At 45.2% G+C, this 15,424-nt stretch overlaps 1 protein-coding gene across 5 annotated transcripts in view; it reads left to right on the top strand.

The window, feature by feature from the left end:
* Nucleotides 1-15,424, top strand: part of LOC128896720 (lachesin-like) — a 59,721-nt gene that overhangs the window by 7,984 nt on the left and 36,313 nt on the right. For 3 of the 5 annotated variants that reach the window (XM_054160142.1, XM_054160141.1, XM_054160136.1), the window contains exon 2: nucleotides 834-863. The exons of the other annotated variants lie outside the window; for them this stretch is intronic. The gene's annotated coding sequence lies outside the window, so the exon portion shown is untranslated. The remainder of the gene's footprint in view (nucleotides 1-833; nucleotides 864-15,424) is intronic. 5 annotated transcript variants of the gene reach the window in all.

Genomic DNA, 15,424 nt, shown 5'->3' with positions numbered 1-15,424 from the left:
ATATCGGTGTTTGGGAAGGATCGAGGAAGGAATTTCTAACCGTTGATGAACGATTTAGGCGACGTCTCCGCCTATTGCTAGGTTCTTCTACTTGCACTGGAATCTTTAAGCTGTACCTGACTCGATTCGTGGACGCGTCCGGCAGATTGCTCGACAATACCATCACAATTCGATTATAGGACGAATGGTTTACTCCAACGTACTCGATTAACTTGCTTACATATGCACATCCAAGACTTTCTAAAGCAATAATATAAACGATTTCTCCAATATGTCTGCCACATTACCGGGCAATTCTACTTAAATTTCCTGGCACAAGCACCAACGAACGATTCACTTTGACGCGTCTATCCGATACTCCGTTATTCCACTTACATACGTCTCTTCAGACGTAATAGGATGGCTTAAACAAGGCGGGAAAAAAGCCCGTAACTCGGCACCGAGTCTCCTTGGTTCGTTCTGGAGGCGCAGCGCTCGCGTCTGCCGCGTCACCGGCTTTTCCACTCCCACGCACCATTACTTGTTACGTTCAACTCTTAACCAATCAATCACGGAATTCAATCCTCTGCTCGGAAACGAGCATCGTTCGATATATCCCCCTCCCAGCCACGGACTCGCGACGAGTATAAAATGTCAAAGAAGCGACGTAGATTTTGCGGAATAACAGAATCGAGAGAGACTTGCTCGAAACGACGCGAAATAAAGAGGAATCGATCGGGAGCAACGGGGAATTCCCACAAGTATCGAAAGTGGCTTTGACTGCTCGAAGAAATCGAATATTTTCGAGCCCAAGCTATCGCAGTAATTATTACTACGCTGCGTTTCTGTTATAGATCGGCGAGACCTCGAAAGGGAAGGATTTGGTGAGTCGATCGATTCAGGAATAGTAATACAAAATCGAAAACTTTACTTTTACGCCATTTTTATTCAGAGCCACGTCTCAACCGCGTTCTTTAATCGTTAATTCACAAGAGGTGGTACACTCTTGGTGATCGATTTAAAAGGAGAGAATCAATTTTAAAAAAGGAGAGACTCAACTTTGTGAAATAAGCCGCGAGCCTGAAAACAAGCAGTGGAAACCAGGTTCAACACGCTGTTTAATTCAAACGGCAGGAGAATAGCGTAGAGAAAGGAAAATTCCATGCTTGAACTGGGTTACATGTCTGGAAGACCGTGCTTAGGTATTTTGGCGTCCAGGGCAACAATGGAATACAGCGCCGTTTACTTATTCACTTTGCGGCACCGTATACGTACACGGTGTTCAACTAGAGATTGCAATTCCTCAAGATACACTCGCACGAGTCAAACGTTAACGTCAGACTTTGCGGAACACACTCGAGTAACGAAAACGTGCAGTTAAGTATGAACGCGTAATTTCGATCAGGATTCTCGAGTCGATAACGTCGCGTGGTACACAGTTTAGAAAAAGGAATACTAGCCAGAGTTACGCTTCGATGCTTTTCGACGAAAGTTTTCTTGTAATCGTCGCGAGAAGCAAATATCTATTTCTCAAATAAAATAATATCGTAGAAAGGATCGCGTACTATAGATAGATAGGATAGGAGATGGACGCTAAACATATTCGATTAACGTAACGCGTTGATTTATCCGCGGAAATAACGCTAGCCGAAATGCAATTTCAACGATGATTTATTGGCAGATTTATACGTTCAATAGATGTTATATTTTCAGAGTTCGAGTCTCATAACGGCAGAGGAGTATCAGATGGAAAGCTCTGAAATTCGTTTCAATATGTACAATTTGTCGCCGGTTGTACGCTATCGGTCCGCACGAAGATCGATTTTGTTCTTATTCCACGATTCTATCCATTATATGGGATCGCTGAACTTCGCGTTTGCCTCGGATTTTATTTCGTTCGATTCTCTCAGCTCCTGCGAAAGTTGCGATAAGAATACAAAACTCCGAGGTGAGAAACGCGTTATATCTTTGACAACTTTCGAAAGATCAAACCCCGGAATCCCTGAAAAGTAGACGCACGATATCCATTTCGCTCCTCTCCGCGCTAGGCAACCCAGTCTCCGCGTACGTACGTGGCATAATACAAAGGGACTTCGGTTAAAGAGAAAGGAAAATTAAGAAATCGATGGAACCTCGTCACGTTTCGACGATATTCAACAAATAAATCGTAAAAGTAGAAAAGTACCGATTTCGTTACGTTTTTAGGCGAACCTTGAATTTTCGCGCGTTTGACGATTCCCGGCTGAAATTGAACGTATTTCACCGTCGGGTCTTGTAAAATTTTGATGTCGCAGTTAGCAGGGAATCGTCGACATCTGGTTATCGTGGTCGGATTCCCTAAAATGTCGTGTTGCACCGCGCAGCTGTGGCTGGACAATGGGACAGCTTTTCCACAGAGCTGAACGTTCCAACTTTTCCATGGTAATAAAACATCCACGCTCCGGCCAGCCCACTTTCTGGTTCATATCTTTTGTCTCTATGCTCGCCACGTTTGCTTGTTCCCGACTTCTCGCTATTTACATAAGGAGCGTATATCGCCATGCGCCAACGCAAATTAAATATTTACGAGAGAACAAATATTTACGCGACGGTTAATTCGTTCCAACGAGTGCTGCGTCACGAATCTTAAGACCGCGCGACTTTTATCATTACTACAACAACAACAACAACAACAACAACAACAAATACAACAACGACGACGAAAGTTTGAAGAAGATCGTCGCATAAAAAGATTCAGGATCGCGTTCAGATTCCGTTAGGTGCTTCGTATTAATTGTCTCGCTACAAGCAACGTCGGCCGGCATTTCAATTAATATTTTAATACTAGAGCAAGGGACGACGCGGTTAGGGAGTCCCCACCGATACATTTGTCAGCTCGTCCACGTGCATTTTTCCTCTTAGTCTGCGATTCCGTCGGTTACGAGACACCGAATCGGCGAACTTTGCATCCGTTTCCCCGGATTCCATTCCAGCCTCGCACTTTTCGTCCTTTCCACTCGTCTGACCGAAGGACACCGCCGCGCGCTGTCAGAGCACGCAGAGCGTTTCTGCAAACGACAGGAAGAACATCGCCCGGCGCATACCTCCTCTGTATCGTCCTAGGCGATTCCCCCAGCCCGATACTTACTCTTCTCTTCTAACTACACATTTCCACCTTGAAAATCCTGGGTTACTAGCGGCGATCATTTCTGGTTTAACGTTGAGGCCGGGACGCAACGTGCCGCAGACCCGGGAAGAAGATAAAGCGCGGATAGCGCGATTTATCGTCGTTCCTGGCCAACGGCCGAGGAAGAGAAACGATGAGAAGTTTTGTAAGTGAACGGGAAATGAAAATACTTGAGCATCCCTCGCTCGATAACCGATACTCCGTGATTTTTCAGCCCATCTTTCTTACAAAAATCCCTGTAAATTAAGGGGATATTCTTGTCCAAGAACCTCGATTTTTACTTCTTTTTAATCCACGTGTAAGAAAGTTTAGTTTAGTTTCATATACCTGTTTATTCGCATTTCAACGCAATTTTTTCACGCTAAATCATCGAGATACGTCCGAATGTCGAATTCCTTTCCAAAAATCGTGTACGCAAAAAAGAACCGTTTCCAACGAAACCCACGCACGATAATAAACATTTCATTCGTTGGCGTTTCTTATCTCCCGGCGAGAATTTCAAACGATTTCCAAGCCGATCCGTTGCGCCGCGCCGTTGAAAAATTCATAGACGATAAATATTTAACGGCCATTTCAGCTTTGTCGAAATGGCAGAGAGAGAGAGAGAGCTCCCCGCTCCTCCCCGTAGGTCGGAAGGACGCGAAGCAACGTGCGTTGACCGTGCAAGATCAAATTTTAATTCGATCGTTCTTCCTAAAAGCCAGACCGAGACCCCGCGTGTTCCATCGATGAATATCGATCCCGCGGAAATTTTAATGAAAGCTGCGACCATTACAACGTCTTTAATGGAACGCGGGACGGTGGCAGGGGGGCGGGAGGGAGGGAGGGAGGGAAGAAAGAAAGAACGAGAGGTTTCGAAATCGTTAGATATTCAAGACAACGCGGATTTCCGGTAAGGATAATCGCTCGGGTGCATTAAAATCATTGAAAACGCCGTATCGGCGAATCTTGCCAATGCATTTGCTCTCCAGTCGGATTTAGGGCCGCGATACTGCTCTATTAATCGCGTGGGAGGGAGGGAAAAATCGCCGAGGGAACCTTTTTACGCGCGGAATGCTTTTAAAAGCAACGGACGCGATCACGTTCGCGGAAACATGGAAACCGTGACAAACGTTATCTCGTCGTGTGCAAGAATCATTGAATAAGTATAAGGTATACAGGCTGTCTCAGAATTAGGAAATCGGGGGAAGCGCGCGATACTCGGGCGCTGTGTATCGGTCGGTGGTTTTTTAGTTGATAATTCAATAAACGAACCACCACCCGACATCTTTTCCAAAGGAAATTCTGCTTCGGAATCGTCTCAGCTACTCTGTACACCCTGTACGAAGAGTACACACCACGAAGAATATTTAGTACAAGGCGTAAAAAATACGTAAACTTGCAATTACTAAAGATTCGTTACGAAGGAACCTTAAGGAAAAGAACGTCGTTCGTCAGTACCAATTTGTAGACTTTGGAAAACGGTGAACCGTTTCGATACGATTCGCTATAAGCTTTGATTTGTATTAATGCTTTGCAACAACAACGCCATTCCGATTCCCTGTCGCGAGGGTTTCGGTTGCAGCTGTCAGTTATCGTATCGCCTACCAATCACTGCCCTGTCAAGAAACAATCACGATTTCGACAAGAGCGACTTCGTTCGTCACAGCACGAAACGTTGGACCTGAATACTTTCGATGCGTATGCTACTCTCTAGGCTCGCATAAATTTAAGGGTACAAGGTACAAAGATGAATCAGTACGAAGAAAATCAGATGAAATGGTCGATACTTATTTACGGTACAAGGAACGTTAAGTGCATCGAGCGCGCGAAACGATTAAAGTAAGACGGAGTAATCAAACCGCGGTTTTCTAGTCTCTCATTTCTTTCAACGTCATTCAATCGCTCAGTTTCCAGAGATTTCAGTGCACGCAAATTGCAGCCCCGACCGTTTCTCAAACACGACACGCCCGTTTCAAGTATCGTTTGGAAACTGCGTTTCAAGTATCGTTCAATTCCCTCGACGCGTTATCCAGACTTTCGAATATTCCGATCACCTTGTTTTATTCCGCGCTCGTCGCGAAACACCGTGCAATGTGTCGCGTACTCGCGGCTAAGGGACAAAGAGCCGTGGATTCCCGAAATTTGTAGGAATTCAGCAGGATTGTTACCCGCATACCGACCCAATGGCAATGGTTTATGAACGCTGCCTGTCGAACTTTGGAGGAATGTGCGTCGTGCGTGTTTTCCTTCCAACTATGCAGATTTTATCAAGTTTCTCAGAATGTCCCGAGGCATCCCACCTTCCTGGCCCCTGGCTTGCGGTTTCCTATTTAAGAAGCAGAGTTTCTCTTACGGAAACTACCGAATTCGTACCGGGTAAGCCGCGCGAAATAAATGTATTTCGCGAAATCGAATAACAATATCGCACAATGTTCCGTCTTTTCTGCGCCATTGATCGGTCGAGACTCGAGTACCTGTTTAATATTAATTACGAAACTCTAGCGGACCAATTGTTGAAAGTTGCTTCGATGGAAAATGATCGAAGCTGAAAATACACGAGTGATCTACATACGAAACGACAAAGCAAAATTCCGTTGCTAAAGTTACGCCAGAAATCATTGAAATGCGTAATACGTGTGATACGAACTGAATAAAATTAGCATCGCCGCAGTCTGCTTCGGTTCGTATTGCGCGTATCGCGCATTCCAATGATTTCTGCCGTAACTTCGCCAACGAAATTTTCCGTTGTCGTTTCACCCATTGATTGCCAGCGATCCGTAGAATTACCGAAATATGTCGATCTTTGCGCGAAAATCACGTCGATATCAAGGTTCGACGACGAGGTTCAGCCTCGTCTAGGATCGATTTTAGCCGCAGAAACGATTCGTGCGATTTTAGCAAATGATTATTTTCTTTCGTACGCGTGCAAGTGGGTCGATTGCAACATCAGGTTGAAACTCGTGTCGTAGTGTGTTCACTGAACCGAGACCAATGTTGTGTACATTCACTGTAATAAATATCTATTTACAAACTTTGCTGGCGTAAGAGAGAACTGATCAATCTAACACTGCAAAGAAAAAAAAAAAAAGGAAATGTGACACGACCCAACAGGTGGGTCAGAGGCAACGAACAAGGTCCCTGAGTGTTCGAAATTCCAAAGAGAGCCACTCTAAGCGAAGCTACACGGTGTCAAAGAAAAGGCTGGTAATGAAAGGAAAAATGGGAGGCGAATCGAGAGGGACGCCGAAACGTTTGAAGCGAAAGTGGTCCATCCAACTCTCTCGCTCCCTTGCCTAACCTCTACTTGAATAGATCGCGTGTCGCTCGTACACACCGCGTGAATGATCGAATGGACGAGTGATTCGGTCAGGTTTCGTCCATGTCTGCGTAAAATTCCAAAGATTCAGGAGCGACTCGTGCTGCGTGGGCCGGATCGATTCCTCCTCGATCTTGCTCCCTGTTAATCACGCGGTAAGAACTCGTCCAAGTACCGATCGATTCCACGCGGCCTCGGTGCGCCCGTTTCCCAAGGACAAACGGTAAATTACGAAATAATAATTCAGCAATACGGAAACAATAGGCCGGTGAAAGGCGCGAGCGAAACGAACGAGCGAGAAAAACGCCCAGATATACCCACCACAGCTGAAGCGTTATAAATTGTTCCATATGCACTGCATTAGAGTATAACGCGGCAGCTCAACCGCGCCACCGGACGTACCGCGTATTTATTGCGATAGCTTTTCGAGGACAAAATGCTGCACCGCCAAATTTATCGTTTCACGCACAAAAACCACTTCCTTCTCCTCTCCTGTCGCCACTCGCACCCTCTCTCTCTCTCACTCTCTCCATTTCGCACATTCTAATGACCATCGGGTTGAGACTCTGGTTATGCGTATACGTTACATACGACGCACACGTACTTTCACCGACGCTCATTAGTCTACAATCCAACTGTAAATAATATTTCGCAGGATCGATGAACATTCGTCTTGGTCCCCCTCCCCCTCCTCCCCCGACCACGACCACGACTTTCCGTGGGCAGGAGATTAAACAAAGGGAATCGGTTTTCTCCCATTTCCAACGTGTTGGGTCGTGTACCGTTTAATCGTCTTTCTTTTTTTTTTTTCGGGGTCGATTATACCTGATGGATACGATTGAGCACGCTCCACGGCGCCGCGCGTCTTTTTCATACAAAATGGAACGAATTTCCTCTTCGATGCTTTTAACGGGCAAAACGCTTTCAGGATGCTCTGTTTTATACGTAGGTTCTCCTTCTTCGTCTTCTTCCACGGCCAACGTAGTCCGGTAGTTTCGGATAAACGGGACAACTGCAATTTCGCTAGAAATGCTTCTGGAATATTTTCGCGCTTATTCGCGATCACTGTAGAAAAAACACGCGACTCCCTAACGAAACACGTTTCGCGATGTTTTGTATTCTTGTTCAACCGTACAATTTGCCTTTGACTACCCTCGATTCGTGGCAGGTTCTACCGTTGATACTATATCCCGTTTATTACATTCCATTGTCGTGCTAGTCGTCGTTTGGAATTTCTTTTTCCTTCTCGTACCTTCGTAGGTATCGAAGCGTTCGCAGTAAAAGCATGACAGAAAATGTTCTTTAATCGTCTCCTCCATGTTCTTCGCCGATTCTGGAATCATTCGTCTGGTAGCACCCGCAAGAATTTTTCAATTATCTCGGTTCGTTTGCGAGTTTGAGAATTTTTGCGCGCAGGGATCAACTGCGCGCCAAAATGGAGATCAACTGGTATCTCGACGAATTTTCTCTAAAGAAACATTAAAAAAGCTCGCTGCTACGATCGTTTCTATTCGATTTATATCGATCTTTAATACTGCTGATGCACTATCGATGTTACATGGTAACCGTTCCAATGAAACACGAAGCCTGAGATTCGAAAAAAAGAGATCGCTTCGATTACGTTACCGGTGCCCTTTCGGACGGCACAAGTCAGACGTAGGGTAACGTTCGGTTAACGAGTTATAGCGTTTAATTCGAACTCCGTTTCGCGCTCGCGGTAACGAAATTTACGCGAATGCACGCCGCAAAATAGGAGTACCGATTATGCGTATTTGCGCTGTTGGCCGCGTCGGTGTTTGTTCGAATTTCTACGTTTATTTAGCTTTCGATAACGCGGCCGATAAATGTGGGTTATTTGTCGATGCATATACTATCGTACGTATATACGCTTTCGATAATGCGACTGTGTTGCTGGAAAGTCACAGAACCCCAAACTATCCATGTCATAGAATTTCATTCGGCAATCGTTCAAGCAAGCACCACCCCGACGAACATATATCTCGAGAAGTAAAGAAAATGCTCGAAAAGAAATTGAATGCTGTTTAAGAAACGGTTCATTTCGGAGCATGCACGCACGGACAAAAAGGTGGACCAGTCAGCTGCGGGTTTGAAGATGGTGGTGATTTTAATTTTGGGTCCGATACGGAAGACGAATGCGCGGCAAACAAAAGTGGAGCCATTTATTTTCTCGGCGGAACTTGAAATCCTGCGGTATTTCAACGATAAGCGAGAGGGCACGGACATGTTGAAAGACCATCCTTGGATAAGAAAAGTCTTTGTCCGATGCAATACTCCCTCCTCTTTCCCCAGGTCTGGTTGAAAGACCTCCGCCACGGAGAACGAGTCTAAAAGTCACTCTTCTCGCGAGAACATTATCATTTTCTCATCGTTATTATTTTCAAGGCACTCGTTATTATTCCAAATAGCAAGCTAGCAGATGAATCGTCTCGAAACTAATTTACCTCGAAATTTATTTTCGTCCTCCCTCGTTATTTTTACTCGAGTCGAACAAACGTTAACCCAGCCAGAGAGTAACATCTTGATACGTACCGTCACGTCCTCGAATGCATAATTCAATTCTCAACTCGCGATGCCATCGACAGTTCTACACGCTTCTCACCTCGCACTTATTTCCTATTTCCCGTACGTATCATATCATTACCTACCTTTCCGAATTACTCCGTTCTTCCTCTACGCGTACCAAATTCGACGCGACCTCTTCTCGAACAATTGCTCTCGCTCTCCAATTATCCTTCTCAAAAATAATTCCCATTGTTCCACAAAAAAAAGAAAAAAAAAAGAAAAAAAAAAAGAAAAATCTCTCTTCGTTGCCCCCAAATGAAAATATTTCTTCTAAATATTTCTCCTAAAGATTCGCGTTAGTTCTGTACAGAAAAAGAAATCCAAATGACGAGTTCTTTCCGTTAAGTGATAACGAAGCCCGCGTAAGTACGATAGAAAGGTAAACGAGTCGCGACAATTGTCGGTGGTAGGGTGATTGGAGAAAATCTCTTTCGGTTGACAGAACGATTTCGCGAGTGGCGGTGAGGGAGGGAGGGAGGGAGGGAGGGAGGGTGGGAGGTCGCGAAATCGATATGCCAATAATATTCGTAGCAGTACCGTATGCCCGTCCCTCGAAATTCAAATTCGCTGGTCGACTATAGCGCGGCCGATTATCGCTGGCGACGAACCGGCGGTATATATACCGGGTGATTAATGAGCATGCCGATAGATGCGCGCTCGGCCAAGCTCTCGCACCCTCGTCTGATCGGCCATGGTCGACGGATAATTTATTAAGATTCAAAAGGCGCCAACCGAAACGCCACGGGCTTTCTGCCAGGCCACTGTTGCTCCCGATTCCGCGTAATCCTGCTTCACCGATGGATTCCCGGATAATTAGGTTCGACGTTCCGTTGACGGTACGGGGGATCCTTAAACCCGTAACTTTTCGGCATAAAGCGACATCGATGGGAGTGGAATGCTAGGCTAACGGGTAGATTTAGCCATGGACGCTTTTGGAATGCGAATTACGTTTCGAGGAAGGTTTCAACTATGCCAAACTATATGAAACCGTTTAAATTATATCGATACGGGTGGAATATGGATCTGGAGTGCGGCGCATTGTATTTAAATAAAGTTACGGAACTTGTAGAGGATTCTTTTCGGAAAGAGATCCGTTCAAACTATCGCAAACACGAGATACTCGAGTCCCGTTGGAATCCTTCGCAATCGATTCGCCAACTATCGTTTTCAGTTTCGTATACTTGAATCACTTTTAAAAATTCCTCTCCTTTTCTTTAAACACCACTCGCTCCACAAAATGGTGCTTCTCTCGGTAGTCTCGGTAGTCTCGGTCGCTCGACTGTATTCGAACACGAGAATTTAGCGCGTGGACGAGCCAGATGCGTGATAAAAAAGCGCGTGGTAGCCTTTGTAGAAGCGGTCCTCGAAACGAAATCTATTGTTTTCAGTGGCGGAGCACGGAGAAAGTACCGGGGAATCACGAACTCCAACCCTCGAGGGCCCTCGAAACGGTCGACCCGACGATTAAGTCGGCGAGTATCTTGAAACTGCTCGAACAGGACGCAAATGACGGATCGAGAACCTCTCGAGACTAGTTTTGTTCCACGTTTCGTGTATCGAAACCGTGAAACGCTCGACGTACAATCTGATCCGGCTGAACGACGAATTTCAAGATTTTTACGCCTCTCGCGAGCCTATGAGAATGCGAACGAGGCTTTTTAGACGATTAAAATGGCAGTCGCGTTTGAGAATGTTTGAAAGACCTTTCAGAAAGTAAATACATGTCGCAAGATTTAGACCGAGTCTATTCCGTCGAAAGGCGAGACGATTTTTCAGACCCGTACGTTTGAGAAGGTTCGAAAGAACCCTCGGAAAGTTGTATCCTCGTAATATTTGTATTCGATGAATTCTGTTGAAAGGCACGAACGAATATTATTATCGTTACAATGGATAGAGCTACGTATTCACGCAATGGACACGTAGATTTGCTTCCTTTACGTACGAAGGAAATGAGAAGAAACACAAAGAGCTTTTTCCGCGTTATACGATCCTGCTGAAAGCTAGCCAAGCCACTTGGAACCCCTCTCCCGAGGAAAGCTAATCCCATCAGAAGTTTTCAGTATGTTTATAATCCACTAATCGCTCGCTTTTCCCAGCACAATTTAAAACTTTCCTCGACGCCGTTACCCAGCCCGGTCTCTTTGCCTTTGCCTCTTCAATCCATCGGCCTTCGGTGCCCTTCTCCTTAACCCGACTTCATTTTGCGGCTCATGGATTGCCGAATTTCACAGAGTTACCCCTCGCCACTTTTCCCGTCTCAACGTTTTCTTTCTAAACTGGCCACTGGGCGATAACCAACGACGAATATCAAATTTCACGCCGACGTAATGACTGAAATTTACGGGTACGTTAAATTCACGAATGTAGAACGGGGACAGAGTGCGGAATTTTAAAGATCCTACGCGATAAGAATATTAAAAATACAAAAAGATGAATCTTTTTCCTCGACGGAAAAACCCGACAATTAATGATACGACAATACGATCTGATACGACAATTAAACAAAATCGAGCACACTCGATCGAATTATTCTCGTAATCCGTAAACGAAAGAACGACTCGAGAGATTTTCCCGGAAACAGTACTTCCCGTAAGGAACAGACGAATATTTCCGTACGAATTCTCTAAAATTTATTTGCCACGGTACACGGTTGATCTCGGCAAGGACATCGTAAAACAGTAATCGGCCGATTAACCCCGTGATTTTTTCCTCGGCCAGGTAGTCGCGATTGTTCGTTGCGCTTTATCATCGAGAATTGCTCTCGCGAGAGGAGTAAGGGTAGGGGAGCGGGGGAGGAGGAATGGATTTCGCGAGCTTTGTACGGTTTGGTTCTTTTGGGAAAACCGGCAACTCGATCCTCGCGGAACTTCCAGCTCGCTGGAAACTTTTCCTAGACTCGAAATAATTATCGGTGCCGGCGCGCCGATTATTCGTGAACTATGCGAGCAGGAGGGCCGATCAACGGCTTCCTGGAAGGCCATTGTCCGGAGAAATATCTGGCGTATATCCATCGAGTTCTCGAACGCCTCCAGGAATCCGCGATAGTCTCACGGTTCGACACCTAAGCCGATCGACTGTCTACTCTTCGAGAAGGTCCCCCATCGCGAGATCGATAGGGTTTCGAGGATGCCTCGATGAGAGCCAGCTGATTTGTTTCGGAATAAGGTGTTGTAGTCGCTGGTGAGCTCTAGGATCGATTTTGCTCAGATCTAGGCGAGTATAGTTGTCTCTAAAACTCTAGAAAATCTTGCGCCTCGACTCGCTCCGAACTATCGGAATTCCGATACAATTCCGTTGAAAAATAAGCAAAGTATCCCCAAATAGATTGCACTAACCGAGAACCACCAAAGTGTTTTCCCTGATTCGTCAATAATTCGAATATACTGATCGACGTGAACTTGACAACCTCGACAAACCCAATTGAAAAACGATTTGTTCTTAGGGAGGGGGGACGAGACTTTTAATGCGGATCGATAGAGAGACGTTTACTGAAAGGACTCCGCGAATGTCCCTCTTCCCAGTGGAAACGTATTATCTCGTCCCCTATTTTCCGTCTCCTCTCTTTTCTACTCTTTCGTCCTCATAGTCCACTTACTTAGCACGAGAGGCCAATCCACCGAACGACTAACCCCTGGAGCAACTATCCATGGAGCTTTCCAGAAAAGGTAGCCTCGAGCTTAGACGCACGATTCTCTGTTCTTTCCGAACAATCAATCCTTTTCACTGTCGTTGCATTCCAGTTGCCTTTATCAATCGTCCAAAAGGGGGCCTGGAAGGGCTATCCAATCATGCTCCAGGGGAATAACAAAGGAGACAATGGAAATTCTAAATAGATATCGAGACTAATTGTATCGTTGAAAACGTTCGCAAAACTGCCACTACTCGCGAGTAATACTTGCAAGATCTTTGTGCGTTTGGCATGTAGAACACTTGAATGTGCAAGAAACTACAAAATACGAAGAGAAAGATTGAAAGTAAAGCCGTAAACCGTTATTAACGATGGAGGATTTTTAAGTAATTACAATTTTAAGGACGTCAAGGTACCCTCCACTCCGTCTAAGAATTTTATGGAAATTTCTTGAAAACATTTGACAAACAACCGGCTCTGCGAATCCAGAGTTTGTAGCATAATCCACGGGTTGAACGCAATGAAAACTTCGTTACGTGTATGCATATGCGGCAACACGTGCTCCGCGTGTAACGAATTTGCATGGTGCCATCATCGAATGAATTTTTATGCCACTCGATTGAAGAAACGCTTCCTCGACGGATTTAGGATGGATTACAGGTCCTCTACGGGATGTTCGAAATCAAACCGACCTCGTGGAAAACGTTTAACTGTACTCTATATTTCTATTGTCTTTTTTTTGAAATTATCCCAAGCTTGAAACTATACAACAACCAATTATAGTATCAATGCGAGAGAAAAGTTTGCAGCAATCAACCGCTCGACTAGTCGCGATCACGATCGATTTTCTTCACATGGGTGCATTGTACGCAAGCAGCCATTCGATTCCAACGAAAGTAGGTATTTCCAAAGGTGTTCCGCGGTATCGAATGACGAATGTAAACGTTTGAAACGCGTTAAAACTCGAGGGAGAGACAACAAAAAAGAGAGAGAGTAAAATGATAAAGGGAACGAGCTCTTTCGCAACGCGTCGACGACTCGCTCGCTCTTGGAGGTTCCCGGCCGCTAAAGCACTTTCATCGCCGCGTATACACAGGCATTGTGCATCATTAAAACGCATTCTGGTGATCCATTCATGACCAGCGGTTTTGCTTGCTCGCGATGTATGGCGCGCGAAAAGGTGCGCACGGCCAAGTGGATCACACTTGTCGGATATATTTGCGTGGCTGCATATTCCTCTTAAAAGAAACAACTCTTTATTTCTCTCCTTCCCTCGCTCCGACGTTTTCACTACCACGCGTTTCTAGTTTCCTTCGGGACACATCTAGGCTCGTTCCTCGGCAATATTTCGAGAACGTTGAAAGAACGTTATCGTTACGTTCCACACTTTTATCATCCACCGTTTGCCCTGATAGCAACTTTTCCATTTATATTTCATCGTTCTTTTTGTGGCGAGGGTCCATTTTGCAGAATCATTGTAGAGTTCGATCGACGTGGTCCGATTGTTATTGCAATCGTCCAAGTTTTCAGAATCTCGATGGCCCTCGGGGAACAACTCTGGTCACGTTGATGGGTCAACAAACCGGTGGGTCGACCACGTCGACGATTTCTTGGAAATCTGTGCCCAGATAAAGTGCCACTACCCTCTTTCGACACGGAACCCTAATCAGAAATTTGTTCCGGTGATATATTTAATGTTTCATCCAATTATTTCGTATACTTGTTGAAGCTGTATACCTTGAGTGGTTCAGCTGGTAGTTTTGATAAAACTCGATGAAAAATACTGGTGAATTTGAAGGTGTAGACACGTCGCAATGATACGCGTTGGGTGTTTTGTTGAACAGTTGTATGTATATGTATATGTCGGAGGGTGCATTATTAGTTGGAGGAAAAGGAAATAAATAGGTTCGAAATAGGAGACTAGCTGCAACCCTTCCCTAGATGAAACAAAGATATACTATGGTCCGTTAATGGCGCTTTTGGGAGAACTCAAGCCGGGCTTCTCGTAATGGGGCTTTCGAAAATGCTTTTACGGTAAACCCATGAAACAGTGTTTCACTATTCCTCCATTAAGTACATTGCATTCGAAGTATACACACCTTCTTCGACCGTAACTTTCCTCGAATTTCCTTGAATCGTCCAGGCATGCCAATTCGATTCTGCAATCTCGTTATGCATACTCACTTTATGTAACAGAAACAATTGCGAAGCCTGGTGTGAACGTAATTGTGACCAATCCTTGTAGCGTTACGTTTCATTCGATTCCTCGAACAAACATATTTTTCAAATTAAATATACAGGGTGTCCGAAAAGTCGGGGAGGAGCCGGAAATTGGGGGTAGCTGAGACGATTCCGAACAACTTTTTCCTTTGCAAAAATCTCGGATGGGGCTTCGTTAAGGAGATATTAAAAGAAAACCCCGACCAATCAGAGCGCGCGTAGACCGTTGGAGCGGCCGCGGCTCGCGCTCTGATTGGTCAGTGTTTTCCATTAATATCTCCTCAACGAAGCCTCGTACAACATTTTCGCTAAGGAAAAAGTTGTTTCAAATACACCTCCCGAACCACCTCTTTCAAGGTGTTACAACATTCTTGGGATACTCTGTATACACAGAGTAGAGGTGATTTGAAACAACTTTTTCCTTGGCGAAAATGTTGTCCGAGGCTTCGTTGAGGAGATATTAACGGAAAACACTGACCAATCAGAGCGCGCGTAGACCGTTGGAGCGGCCGCGGTAGCGAAGGCTACGCGCTGGCGGCCGCGCGTGTAC

This window comes from Hylaeus anthracinus, unplaced genomic scaffold, assembly GCF_026225885.1.
Source record: "Hylaeus anthracinus isolate JK02 unplaced genomic scaffold, UHH_iyHylAnth1.0_haploid 11978, whole genome shotgun sequence".
NCBI lineage: Eukaryota > Metazoa > Arthropoda > Insecta > Hymenoptera > Colletidae > Hylaeus > Hylaeus anthracinus.
Note: the sequence above shows the minus strand (reverse complement) of the source record. Positions and strands in the feature narration are given on the sequence as shown.